The sequence below is a fragment of the Argiope bruennichi genome, chromosome 1 (genome assembly GCF_947563725.1).
Source record: "Argiope bruennichi chromosome 1, qqArgBrue1.1, whole genome shotgun sequence".
NCBI classification, from domain to species: domain Eukaryota; kingdom Metazoa; phylum Arthropoda; class Arachnida; order Araneae; family Araneidae; genus Argiope; species Argiope bruennichi.
The window spans coordinates 144,563,467-144,579,445 of record NC_079151.1 but is presented as its reverse complement, the minus strand read 5'-3'; the positions used below and the strand labels follow the sequence as shown (position 1 = coordinate 144,579,445).

General features: G+C 25.2%; 1 protein-coding gene across 4 annotated transcripts in view; it reads left to right on the top strand.

Moving 5' to 3' along the window:
- Positions 1-15,979, top strand: part of LOC129977072 (toll-like receptor 6) — a 201,326-nt gene that overhangs the window by 139,801 nt on the left and 45,546 nt on the right. The window lies entirely within an intron of this gene.

The following is a 15,979-nucleotide window of genomic DNA, read 5'->3' as shown; positions in this document are numbered from 1 at the left end:
AACTTTTAGTAAATTGTAAACTTAAGAATATTTACAATATGGAAGAAATAAATAAGGCTAATTATGTTGCCAATCAAAGACTTAATTATTTTAATATTGATTGCAATTTATGAAAATGTTGTCTTAAAATTATTTAATAATAAAAATAATTTTTTATTAATCTGATTTGCTTAACTGTACACATTTAGTACAAACATATGCAGAACGAGAAATATATCTTTTTATGTTAAACATTTATTGAACGATGTTTTTGATAAGTAATATGTATTGGTAGAATATTATTGGTAGATTTGGTAGAATATTATTTTTACCCATATGTTTAATCTATATTTGGTTGTATATAAACTATTCAGATAACATGCTTTATAAAATGGCAATTTAATTTCAAAATGAATGAAAGAAAAAAAAATTAAAGTATCTAATTTTTAAGAAAAATTTGGCGTTGGCATTTGAGTTAATTTTTTTTTTATGTGTGGACAGCTACACTGACTGCTATACTTTATTCATTAATCTATAATTCTTTTTCAAAATAAATGTATTTAAAAAATTAATTCGATTATTATTTTTATATCACTCTTAACTTATTTAAATTCTTTTCTTGCAATCTAGGGGATACAAAGCTTTTTCTCCTATCGATAATAAAATTTAATACTTATAAAGTATGCAAATAAAAAATCAATTTGGCTGTTGTATATTAAGCAAATCAAAAAATTATATTGATAACTTTATATTTCTGGATTTATATTTAAAAGCACTTATATATATATATATATATATATATATATATATATATATATATATATATATATGTACATATATATACATATATATACATATATGTATATATATATATATGTATATATATATATATATATATATACATATATATACATATATATATATAAATATACATATATATATATATATATATATATATGTATATATATATATATATACATATATATACATATATATATATATATATATATATATATATATATATATATATATATATATATATATATATATATATATATATATATATATATATATATATATATATATATATATATATATATATATATATATATATATATATATATATATATATATAATATAAAAGTGCTTAAAAATGGCGCATGTATTTTCTTCCTCAAAAAAAAGGAAGGATTTTCACATTATTTACAATATTTAAACTTGATTTATTTTACTTATTGTATTTTTTTAAACAATTCTCCTGTTTATTCATTTGGAAATTCAAATGAGTGAATATTTATTTCGTAAATTGTTGTTTTATAAGTTAAATGAATCCTGCATGAATAAATTCTTTTCCGCTATAAAAAAAAATCAGTTGATCTAAAATGTTGTCACATTTTGTTTTATTTTTTATTAAATGAAAAGTTTGTTATAAGTCATATAAGCATTCATTAATGGATACGGATTATCCGATAATTAAAAAAATGAAACGACATATGACAAATATAAAAATGCTTTCAGTACTTTCTTTCCACTCTGAATTATTATTTATATGCCTCGTTAAAGAAGATAATTGAAACAAAACATATTCAAAGCTATACAATAAACGCATGCTGATTGTACATACGCTGATATACAATACACTGTAATATTATCTGATCACCGTAGTAATTACCAAGCAGTTGTGTAGTAATTAGATTTGAACTGTCAACTATAGAATCTATTGCAGCCTTTGGTTACCTTAATATACAAGCCAATAGGCTTGAAGTGAGAACAATATCATTGCAACTCGCATCTTGCGCAATTGTTTCCAAGGATCTGAATGAATCAGTGTTCTCGGTATAGGTTCCACCATAAACCATATGCCAGCTTTTACCATACAACGAAGACCATATTAATTATACAAATTTGTAGAAAGGTAATTATCGAATTACTTGCTATTGGCGGTTCTCATAACTAGATCAAAGGTAGAGAAACGCGTCTCTTATTCACACGCAAATGCATTTTGTTTGAACTTTGAATGGAAATAGGACAAGTAAACATTTTCAATAGAATCGAGCATTAGCTGTTTTCTTACATCTTATGTTGATGTGCATGTCTTATGACTTATCATCAAGAATATAAAGAAGAATTCTCAAGCATCTAAATATAATAACACTGCTCAATATATATGTAGCAGATTATATTTAAAGCCTTATTGCATCAAATACTTTAATAAAATTGGCCAAGAATTCGTAAGTTTTTTCATTCATTTTCATTTATAATTAAATGGAATTATCTATAGATAACATTTGAAAATTGAATAAGTAGTATATTATTATAGGCACATTCATAAACAGATGATTAGGAAAATGAAGGCAATTTTCCTGAATGCAAACATTAGCATGATTTTTTAAAATGATTATTTTGAAGAGGAAAAAATTTGTGAGGCTCAAATTAGTCACCCATTTTGTATCGACTATTTTCTCCACAGTAATAATTGATAAAGAGAGATATAATCTAAAAAAATTTTTAAGTTTAAAGATTGTGTTTAAATTTGCAAATTTATGTTTGTTCTCATTAACTGAAATAAAATATTTTTATAATTACCACACTATTAAAATATTTGTATAATATCATCGATATTATTGAAATATTTTCATAAGTTAATAATTATTTTCATAAGCACTCCAGAGGCTAAAATGTGAACAGATCTTTTCTGTTTTATGCATGTGTAATGGATAACGAAGGCATTCCTTAGTATTACAATCAAACATCGAACAGTTATTTAAAATATGGAATCTCAGGAGGTTATTTCATTGTGATATGAGATAAATGCAAAAATCTAAAAGGGTTTCATGGTAGTAGAAGAAGACTATAAATTGAGTGATGGACATAACCATTTGATTTAAAAGTTTACATTTAAAAAATTATACGCGCAAATCTCAAATATCCAAGATTTGAAATAAGTAACAGAAATGTAAGAATAATTATTTTGAATAAACATAGACCAGCTGAACAAAGAATATTACCTGAACCAAAGCAGAGGGTTCCTCATTTCATGATTAGAGTAATGCAAAGAATGCTGCGGAGCTAACTCAGTTCATGCTGGTGGCAGTTAATCTTCTCGTGTACTGAAGATATGAAATGGTAGCAAAGCAGTAAATCTTAAAAGTTGACATTCATCTGGAACTATTAATTTCAGTGGAATTCTAAAGTCTGTAGTAACTTTGAAAGTGAGGAAATAAAATGGAATGGAACTTCCTTATCATAATTACACTAATGGTTCGAATGTCCTCGCAAACTGCAGACATTCTGAGAGCGAGAGTATCCATTCACATAGCTTAAGAAGGACATCCGTGGTATTTAAAACAGTTGCAAATTTGGGGCATTAAATGTAGTATTATATTATTTAAGGTCAACATTTTTATAAGGTGTAATAAGTTTTAGTGGGGATAAACATATTTAAATTTACCTAATATAATACACTTGATTTGTAACGTAGAAATAATCACTTATTTATCACATAGAGAGACAGTATAAAAAAGAAGGCGTTAAACATTTTAGATCAATAATTCATACCATCATATATTAAATGTAGCATTATGTATGCCAAATGCGAGTATTTGTTGAAAAATGTATTTCAATATATGTTCAGATATATTGAAAGTAAATTGATAATAAATAGTATTTATCTGAGGAAAATTTTAACGAATATATATCCTTTGATCTTTTTAGTGCTTTAATTTCTTTTTCGACCCTACACGCAGAGTTTTCTATGTAATTTTTCAAATATTTTCCATCCATTATTTTCTCTGTTTGAAAAATTTTCTTTGAATTTTGAGGAAACGTTTTTAGATGCAGTGCAGAATTACTGAAAAATGATTGCCAGAATTTATATACATAATTAATTATTATTATATATAAAAATTATCTTATATTTTGTCATAATTTATGTAAATTTAATAAAAAGTCTGAGAGATTTTGCGATGGAAGCACGAACAGCCCTGGAAACGAAGAAAGAATGATAATAAACTTAAAGGAAAATGGTAAATCTTTACGTGAAATATTTTAACGGTCATTACTCCTATTTAAAAGCAAAAAACATTTTTAATTCAACTAATAAAATAAGTAAAGTCACTGCTCAAAATAATAAGAAAAGTTAATTTCATCTTACAATGATTCTCCTTTTATACATATTCTGCTTAAATTTAATAAAAATATCTTGGGTTATTTTTCAATCTTAAAAGATTTTATGCATGTAAATATTCAATGCATGCAAAAAATCATATTGTAGCCACAGAATGTTAGATTTAATTTATTTTCTGCCAATCAAATAATACATCTATTTTACAAATTATTTTTTAAGCTATCTTTCCATTTAAAAATTCCTTTCCTGTTAAATTCCGAGCTCTGTTGAGTAACTCGGGAAGTACTCTGACGCTTAATGTGAAATTTGGAAAGTATACGTTTTATTCTTTCTTGTGATGAGCTGTAATGTTTCTTTCCTGATGAATGACTGAAATTTTGAAAATTTATCAAATTTTCGATATTTATTTCGAAGAAAAACATGACAAACTTTATTTGAAGTTTTAAAACTTTTTCTCAAGTATGAAATTGTGTCGGAGGACCACATAACTTATTCCTTCTCCGTTTTAATATTCAAAAGTATAGGAAACTATTGGGGTTTTCACAACTTTAACTTAGATATATTCACAATTTTTTTAGTCACCGTTGATGATATGCAAATTGGTAAAACCTTCTGCACATTTAAAAATGGAAATGCCTGCCTCATTCTGTGAAGCAGTCGAGATCTATTCCAGGTATGAAGAAAATATTTCAGTTGAAATAATGACTGATACAAAACTAGAAGCGAATATCTTTATTAATTAAAAATTAATATTTGTGTATGTATCAGGAGAAACTTTTCTTTAATACAATTAATAAATAAAATAATCGTTACTTTCTTTGAAGTTTAGAAAAATAACATTCGATCATTAGAAGAAATCATTTATATAATAAATATTATTTTTGTAATAATGATGATAAGAGAAGCATTTATATTAAATGGCTGTAAGGATGTCAGTATTTTTTATGATCATTCCAAACATCCATGAAAATATATAATTGAAGCATAAACTCATATGTATTGATTATATCACATTTTTTAATTTTTTAAACTAGAAATTTGATTTTCTGAAGATATTTAATAATTTTTGTTTGTTTTATGAAGTTTCATTTTTACTTTTTATAATGACGAATTTGCTATGCTAAATGAAAAAAAAAATCATAAATATAAAATAAAGAGTAAGCTCCGAAACATCCCGAAACTGAGTTTTTGTATAATATTTATTATTTTTCTGCAAGAAAATATTTCAAAATTCGAAATTATTTTATTTTACATTTAAGCTGTTGTTTATAAAAAAAAATAGAAATTACAATGATTAATCTAAATAATATATATATATATATATATATATATATATATATATATATATATATATATATATATATATATATATATATATATATATATATATATATATATATATATATATATATATATATATATATATATATATATATATATATATATAGAAAGAAATATAGATATAATTATTAGAAAGCTTGTGTTCAGAATAGAAATTTTAAATAATTATTTAAAAGTATTATGCCCTATACTTGCGATATTGGGGTAATCTTTATTAATAAATGGCATGAAAATTTCACAAAAATATTATGTATAATTATCTATTTGGGTAATTTAATTCCATTTCATTTTCATATGATTTATTTGATTAACGCAGAAAAAAATAAAATCTGACATTTCACTTCCGAAATTCATTTAGACTGCTGTGAATATTCTGAAATAAATGGTTTAATCAACATGACTATTTAATAACTAATAATTAATTTAATAATAAAATATTTGAAATTTCTTTTGCTTTCGGTTTATGCAACACATAACTTTGTACGCCCGTGTTTCTTTCTACTTTTAACTTTTGCACTTTCTTTTGACTTCAAATAAATACAGCGCATTTCAGAGTATGTCTTAATTTATGTTCACTTTTCCTTGTGAAACGTTTGAAGTATTTTAACTCTTGAAATATTCTGGACATATCTAACAGGCATTTCTGGATTCCTGGAAAATTTACAAGACTCTCTCTTCACACATAAACGGATATATTTCACTTAAGTTGACACTCACAAATCTAAGAAACCATAAAATACATTTACCAAGTAGCATTTTACAGCTAAAAGTGACGAAAAAAAGAAATTTCCATGCCTACACTGAAGTGTTGTCCAAAAAACACACACGCACCTGTGTCCAAAACTTTATTTCACTCACTTTTGTGAAGCACTCTTTGGATAAAGTGCAGAAGGCCGACACACGTGAGAACAGTTGTAAATCTTCTCCATTCGGTAACACAGTTTCTTCTTTCGACTTAAGACTAACCCTCCTTTTCTTTTCTATCATCTCTGTTTCTTCGATTTTTATTTTGAAACCCGCTCCACGTACTTTTCAACTTAAAGGAAACTGTGGGCGAGGAATATATTTATATTGATACACTTTTTTCCCCACTTGTTTTCTGTCAGTTTATTTGCAGTCCGTGCTGTTTCCCAATTACTTTTCTTTTTTTCTTTTTTCCTTCTCCTCTTCTTTGGGAGGGGTGAGTTGAGTAGGGTTTTAGGGGTTATATGAGTGAAGCAAGTATAAAAGATTATTCTTTCTTTCCGTTTCTTATTTCACTTTTCTTTCAATGACTGTTCTTTGTGTTCCTTTCGAGTAAAGTTTTTTATAGCGTTTCATCATCATAAATGTTTCAACTCGAAGAACGCTATTAATAATGCCCCAGCAACAATTTGAAGAAAGAAGATTGAATCCGTGTTACCGATACTGTCAAACGCGTTAGTAATCGGTAATTCTTTTTAAACTTCCTTTTTTATATATCACGATCTATGCTTTTGTTTTTGAACGTTTCTTTGTCTCTTTTGGTTTCATGGAGAATTTTAAATCATAAGGTGATTGAAAATTTTTTATAAAGGACATGTGCTAACTATTTTCGTGTTGTTTGAAATACATTTATTGATAAATTTATCGATAATGAATATTGCTTTATGCAAAATGTACAGGGTAAACGGTGCTATAAAACCTTTTTTTTTTATTTTAAGAATTACTGAAAAAATTCAAGATAAATCATCTTGAAAAGAAGATATTATTTTAATACATTATTTGAGTTGAAATTTAAATGCTTTTCTAAATCCACTTTTTAAATTCAAATTTCAATTCAATATTTTTGAAAATATGAAATATATGGTATATAAACGCACAGAAATTTCAAGCTACCTCTAAAATTAAATTTTGAAAGATTTTTTTTTTATTTTGATATATGGTGAAAAAGAAAAAAAAAACTAAACAACAGAATTGTTTTGTTAATTGCACAATTTTATCACACATGCAATAATAAATATAGAAGTCAATCTGAAATTTTTTCTTAACTATAAAAAAAGTTGCCTCCACATTTTTAAACACGAAAACTAAAAAAAGCCAAGTGTAGACATATTGCCATGTTTTAAAGTTATTTCTTTTGAATCGCAAATAAAAATCTAAATTATTTGAGAAATATAATAATTAAAATCTAACGTTTTGATACATTGAAAGGAACATTGTAATCAATGAAATAAACTTATAAAACAAAAATTGAACAGCAATGATGTCTACAACACATTAAAAGTAATTTTGAATCAACATTTGCAATGTGATTTTGGGGGTGTCAATATTAAAATATACTTGCTTCCTTTCAAGCTAGAAAACAAAAACGATTTCTAGAGTTAACTGCATTAATTAACTGCACCAAAAATATGGAGAAATTATGTATTGAACTTCATTGTGATTTTATAAAAAAATTCTTACTCTTAGTAAGATTTACTGCCCACATCTATTTCCATTCTTCAATGAATGTGTTCATATAGTTACCAAATCTTCAATGAATAAGTTATATAGTTAACAAGTCTTCAATTAATTAGTAATTGGTTACCAAATATCCAATGATTTATAATACAGTTACCAAATCTTTCAAGCATAATTATTTTTAATATTGAAATCAAATAAAGCCTATAACTGCCGAATTATGTAATCGATGTAGATATGCTATTTTAAAAATTATAGTTTTTTAATTGATTTATATTTTAAATATTGAAATTCCGTTCTAAAAATGAAGTGTTTCTTAAAACGCAATGAAAATCACAGTAATTAAATGTTACTTAAGGAAATCGTTTTTTTTTTTTTTTCTAAATTTATTAACAGGAATAGAAATACAAATCGCTATAGGTGATCCCTTTTAGTCTAAGCTGCTATGATAAATGATTTTTTTTTATAAATAACTCCCCAACAGATTAATTCTTCATTAAGATTAGAAATTGAAAATGATTTAAATACTTCAAAGTAAATCAGCAAAATTTTGAAAGCTTCGTTTTGGTTGTAATAATTTTAAATGACGATATTTAAAATAGGAAGAAATGCATTTACCGGTGTGATGGATTTGATTGAAATTGGAGAAAGTATAGTACTTAGTTGGTATCAATATTATTATTATTTATTAAAGAAAATTCCTGTTTTGTTAGAAATAAAAGAATGGCAAAATAGTATAAATTTGTAAGAATATTTACTTTAAATTGATTGATTGACCAATTCTTTTATTAGTTGATCAGCCCCAATTATTTATTGTCTTTTAAAATAATTGGTATATATTACAATTTTTGTGTCATTTATAATATTAATTAGAAATGCATTTCATTATCTGTGATAAAATACAACATTTTGTTTAGTAATTCTTCCTTTCATTATTCTTCATACTTTCATGGAAATATGTCATCATTTCAGAATAAAATAGCTATTCAAGTCAAAATATTAAAAGGAAATTATTCGTTTCAAAATTAAGATAAATAAGTAAATTTAAAGCTTTCTCTTATTTTTTGTAATAAAAAAAAATATTTTTTAAGCCTCAGGAAGCAAATTAATAAAAAATTTAAAATATTTAAATTAATTAAATGCTACTTATGAATATAATTACAAAGCAAAATAGTTTTGTGGAAAAAGTTTGAAATTTATTGTATATAATGTAAGCAACACAGTCAATAAAAAGATTTTATAAATAATTTTTTCTTCATAGAAATAGCATCGAAAATATTCTTAAGGTATCCAAACGCGTTGAAAAGGTTGATTTTCGCCACAAATGACATTTTAAAAAAAATTCCTTTATTATTTGGACCAGTCTTTGAGCGATACAAAACAGGTTTACTTTTATCTCTATGTTAATTAGAAGTCAAAATTTTAATATTTTCGTAATGATCGTTAAACCGGAAGTATCGATTTAAAGGGCCAAAACATGTTAAAAATTTGTATAAACACAAATTTAGTTTGAAATACAGAAAATGTTTTCCACGGCAAAATGACAATGAGAGTTTCAAAGGTTTTTTTTTTTCTTTGTGGAAATTTGTACCTAAATATGTCTTTGTTGAGCTCCGAACCGTCAAATGAGAGGCATTTCTATCTGTAATACATTTGATAATGAAGTTTTTATAGGATTACTGAATATCCTTAAAGTTACTGGAATGTATTCTGGTGCAAATGCAGTTAAAGCATTTGCTGAGCTCAACAAAGACAGAATAAATGAATCTAGGCGGTATTCATTTCCAACTGAAAAAATTGCCAGAAAAAATTAAAATGATTAAAAAAGGAAAAAAAGGAGATGTGGAGGAAGAAGATATAACCTGTAGTGAATTTTAAGTATGTACATACATAATTTATTATTAAAACATGTTATTGTATACTTTAAATTCATTTTTCACAAAATGGATTTTTACTTCTTTTTTGTTCACTTCAAATCAAATAACTCAAAATATAATTATCATATTGTAATGAAATTTGGTAAACTTCGTTTTTATACTATTTTTTAAGGAATGAACTAAAAGATTGAGTAGATATATTTAATTGAGATGTGATTAGAAGATTTAAGAAAGTAGATTTAATTTCGATTTAAAAGAAAGAAAAGTAGATTTAATTTAGATTGAGTGAGATTTATTTAAAATTTAGACCTACTGTTTGATTAATAACGTCATAAATTTACTAAAAGTTTCATTATAAATCTTCTACTGGTTCTAAAAGTTTTATTTATTATTATAACCATACGATTGCAGTTCATTCCCTAGAAAAAAACTATGTAGTTTATTTTGGTATAAGTTTTGTTCAGATGTAAGATAATATTCGAATAATAGTTTTTGGTGTAGCAAATTGAAAGTTTTGAAGAATTTGCTCAAATTTATACTATTAAATGCCAATTTTCGAAAAGTTTTAATATTTTTTCAAATATTGACATCCTATTACTAATTTTGAAAGGCCTTAAACCCAGAAATATGATTAAAGTATGTCTACACCATGTTTTTCTAAAAAAGTGCTCCGCATGTGTTCAGATACCTTAAGAGTATAATATTTGTAAGTGCTAATTGCTATCAAATTTCTAAAGCAGAATATTCATGAACCAGTTTATATATTGATACTTGGATATACTGGAGATTTTGACTATATAATAATACTGAACCACTTTATAAGATATAATCATATCTAATTAATATTTTTAAGCTGATTCCTCAACTTTTAAGCCTTAATTCAGAGGTTAAATAAATAAATATTTTTAAAGCACTCTTTGATTAAAGTAACAATAATTATTCAAAGTAAAAGTAAACAATATTTTTTTATAAATCAGCATTTCAAACGACAGCCATAAAAATGTTAGGTACAGAAAATGAAACTAAAATTCGAATGTTAACCACAATCATTATCCATGCTGATAGAAGTATTTAGATTATGATTTAATATGCACAATTTTTTTATAACACAATTAGTACCATCAGTTATGTTTCAATGTGATTCATACTTTTCCGAAAGTTACTATTATTGCTGTTAATTATAATAAATACGTATTTTTGGCCATTTTTATTTCCATTGTTTTATTCTTTTTAGTCTCGAATATGTCTCATAATCTAAAATTACATTTAATGTCAAATTCGATTCCCTGGCACAGATATATTAATATTTTAAGAAACTAAATTTAAAAAAATCAATGTATATATATATATATATATATATATATATATATATATATATATATATATATATATATATATAATATCTAACTTATTTATTTCCTTAATTTAGCAAAAAGTATTGTAACCTGAATTAATATTTCAATAATTCTTTGATATATTATTTGTGATATTATTTTATTTAATTCATTTTTTTGATAATGTAGTATAAAATTATTGATATATTTTTACTTTTTAGGAATTATGATTTTCTAAACATCGCAGATCAAATGTAAAATTGTCATTCAGAATAAATGCTACCACTATTTCAAGTAGAAAAATGATGCTTCATATTAAACTGTGCAGAAAACGAACGATCAAGACTCTTGTCGTTGGTTCCATCATTTCAAATATGTAAAAAATTTCTGTTTTTCAAATACTGAATGCCGAATTATCAATAAATAAACCGATCCAAATATGAATAAGCACTCAATGCTTGAATTTAAAAAAAATGTGTACCTTTTAGAACGCCCTTAAACGCAAAGATTCAAAATTTATCTCAAATACGCGTTTTCTTTTTCAGTGTTAATTCATGTTTACTTTACAATCTTCCACCGAAAAAAAGATCATAAAAAAAGTTATCCAATTACGTTCAAAACTAATTAAACATTTTTATGAATATTTCATTTTTTCGGTAATGAAATTAACTTTTTAACACTTATTGAAAAGTTCTGGAGCTAGAGTCACGGCTCATTAATTTAAACGTAACAAAAAAAATATCTTCACATAACTAGAATTTTCTATTTGAAAATGAATGTAATAGAATTAAATTACAAAAAGTAATGTATATCTAATCATTTATCGTTACAAATAATTAAGCATGCATAAACTTTAAGAGAGAATTCTTAAAGGGCAATTTAATTGCGAATGCATTATTTATAGAAGATCCGATTAAGTTGCATGTTATAACTTTAATTAATTTATTTATATTGCTATATACTTCTAGGTATGGTTATCTCTATGTTAGTAATTATTTCCTCATATAAATTGAAAAATATTTCCAGAAACATTAATTGTAACAAACAAGTTGCATGAATTTTAACTAAAATACTAAACACTGACTAAATAAATACTATTTAACTCTTTGTTATTGATTTTAGCCGAGCGTATTTGCATCAATAAAAAAATAATAGTTGTTTTCGAATTTTTCTTCAAGAATATGCACAAAGTCATGTCAATGATTAATAACACTTTTACTTCATTTTTTAAATTTAAAAGCGGTTTTGAATCTAAGCATTTTTAAAATTTTCGATGAAGCATACAAAATTGTTGGGCATCAAATAAAAAAAAAACAGTGTATTTAATTTGATTCTTTTAAAAATTTTCACTCCTAAATATAAAATCTTAATTCTACGTCATGAAAAACATTTAAAAAAATTTTGTTTGAAATGTAAAAATTTTAAGAAAAAAAAATTATTTTAACTCATTGTATTTCAGTTTATTAAAAATATCTTTTAAATAATAATTCGAATACAGATATTTTTTCTAATATATTGCAATTTGCAATTTCTATAGTTTTTTTTTCAAAACTAAGTACTAGCAAAAAAAAAATTATGATAAAATTCCATTATCGGCAGTTTTATCACAAATCTTATGTCTAGCGTGTTAAATTCTGCCTTATATAAAAACAGCACTGCATTATTTACTTGAACTTATTATTATCGAACTGTTTATATTTTTAAACTAATAACCCCCTTTATTAAATTGAGTGCAAGGAAAACAAATTATTATTAATTCAGAATTTCCCCTAAACAGATAATTGGCCTGTTAAACACAATAGGGGACAAGTTCACCCCCCTGATGGTACAATCTTATCCTCTCTTCCACCTTTCAAATTTCCATTCCATTTCCAGAATTTTTACCAAATAATCCATCAATACCTTAGTATGTTTAGCGCTGCAAAAATATATATAGCTGAAAGATTTGAATAGAACAGCCTTTTGCTCTTAGTGTTTGTGTTGTTCTACGAAGCATTCTACGAACAACGAAGCATTCCAAAAATAACAAGGAAGTATTTTATATTTTGTGGGAAAAACGCGGTTTGCTCATTTCAATATGAAATTTAGGAAAAAATATTAAAAATAGGAAACGAACGACACAAGTCAAAAATAGATGAATAAAAAGTTTTATTTATCCGTTAAAGGTTTTACTTCTAACATTTCATATAATACTGGATCTGATAAACTTATTTGTTTGAGCATTACCAAGAAAAAAGGCAAATGTATCAAATGCGTTAGAAATTTGACGTAAATTTTGAAATAAAATAAAGATAAAATATTACAAGAAAACATTTAGAAATCTTTGAAACTAGTAATAATATGCTTTCCTGAAAACTTCGATGCAAAACAAGTAATATATAATAGCTTCTAGTTTCAATTAATAATTTAGTAAGTAATAATAATTTTATTTTATGAGTGTATGAAATAATAATCAGAAACTAAAATAAATATGTAAATGCTCAAATATTTAAATTTATTTCCTTAAGAATATGAAATCGAATTGTAAAATTACCTTACATGATAGAAAAAACCCGAGTTCCTTTTTCAGAATTAGCACTGAAAATTGGTATAAAAATCATTTTTAAAATTAAAATAATCTTCAGAATTCTTTTGCAGATATGCATTATAGTTAAGATCAGCGTTATTACCAAATCAGTTCAATCATTTTTCGTGAATGTTCATGAATATAATACACAATGCATTTATCACTCATACTGAAGACTTAGTAATCTTTTTAACTGATCCTGTTCAAACAGTAATTTTAACTTTATTTAAATTGGATTTATATTTTACTTATATCGTTTAATAGTCAGCTATTACTCAGCTCTAAACGTACCAATAAAATGAACGATATATAATTGAATATTTAACTTTTAATATTTTCTCACTACGTTTAATGTTAACTGAAAGCAATAATTTAGTTATATGAAGTGATCATTAAATTATACTATGCTTTTTGTTTCTGATATATGAAAATAAAATGCAAGACAAATCTAATATAAAAGTCCTGACTACCTTCTTCTTTGACCTCTCTTTGGCCCTTCTGGCTGATTTTTGATAGGTGATATTGTTGTCTTTAATATCATCAGGCTTTCATCATGACTGTAAATTAAAATGTTTGGAAGATGACATGCAAGGTTGAAGTCTCTTTATTTTGTCTACGGACATATACTTTAAATAATATACTAAGATGTAAATTGGTATACTAAAAGTGGCGTTTATAATGATGTCATTTTAATTTTTTTTTAATTTTTCATTTATAGCATTTATATTTCATAAAGAGAACATCGGGACTAATCTGGTATCTTTTGAAAGATAAAACATTAAACAGTAAGTAAAATATAATATGCAAGAAAATAATCATTTTCAGTTGTTACCTAATGAATGCTAAATATTTGTTTAATGTTTCGCTTATAAATAATAATAAAAAAATATTATAAAAGCATATTTTGGCGTCAAGGAGACGTTATTTCACGAAGGAAAGCATTTTATAAAAATCAAGAAACAGAACTTTTACCTACGGCTTAATTCTTTGGAGCGCATTATACTCTCCGGAAATAAAGCGTCCTATTAAATATTCATAAACTCAAGGGAATGGTTAGTACTTGAGCCAATCTCAGAGAAACTCTATTGAAGTTAAAAGCCTGTTCATAAATGCAAGACTTGGATATCGTAATGAAAGAGTGTATTTTGTTTTCATGCCTTACCATTAAACAGACTTTTATCTACTGTCTTAAAAATCACTCCAAACCATAATGTTTTACCTCAAAACACCATTTACAACACTTGCAAGAAAGAAGAGAAACTTTAAAGTGCACAAAGATACAGTGAAATATCTATTAAAGATTCAGCTTATGCAGCCATGCAAGAATCTACTTTAACATGTTCGGTATAGTTATTTGATTACAATATTTTAAAGTACATCAGAAAATACTTTGCTTACTTGTTGCCATAGCTTTCGATTTGCTTTTTTAACAGCCAGCTTAAGTATTCTGTTATTACAGGAGAGTAGTAAATTAGATGTAATATGAAGTTATATAAAAGGCGATAATTGGAATTTCTTATACTTTATATTTTAACAATATAAAGTGTTTTAAAATAATTATAGATTTAGTGAAATAAATATTTACCATATAATTTTGAACTATAATTAACATCTTTTCATTTAAATTTTTAAAATAAATTCAAATTTTTGGTATTTAAAGACTTAATTGCTTCTTATTTATTCAACTTACTAACTTATATTTTTAAAAATATGATTTGCTGTAATTATCTAAACAGGTTATTTTCAAAATATTTTCAACTTAGAAAGAAACACTTCAGCTTCAAATTTCATTTCAACTTAGAAAGGCCAGTCATTTCAAAATAAATCCCTTTTAAACAGAATTTGAATTTCTCACTTGCGTTTACTGAAATATTGCTGTATAAGTTAAGCTAGATTCACGTCCCATTTTAAAGAAACACTAGGGCTATTTTTGGAATGGACCTCGAAATTATGAGCCACGATAAGATGTCGAGGACGACACCTGAGATGACATCCCCATTCCTAGCTTTCACCCTACACCAGTGGTAAGACATTTGGCCCTGTCGGATTTAGTGTGCAACAAATCCGCTTACACAACGATTCTTCGATTGAATCGGGTCTTGAATTGGAAGCCCTCCAGTTTCGAAGCCGAGATCTTACCACCAGGCCCAAAACATCGCTAAAATTGAAGTAAATTGGACTGTGCACTCAATTTCTTAGCTTTCGATATAATGTAAGACATAATTGCACTATTTACCATTGCTGAGAAAGTAGATATTCTTTTTATCTATGTAACAACTGATGAAAATGGGCAAAAAGACTTTCTTCTGCATTGTATTAAGTCTTCCCAAATAGT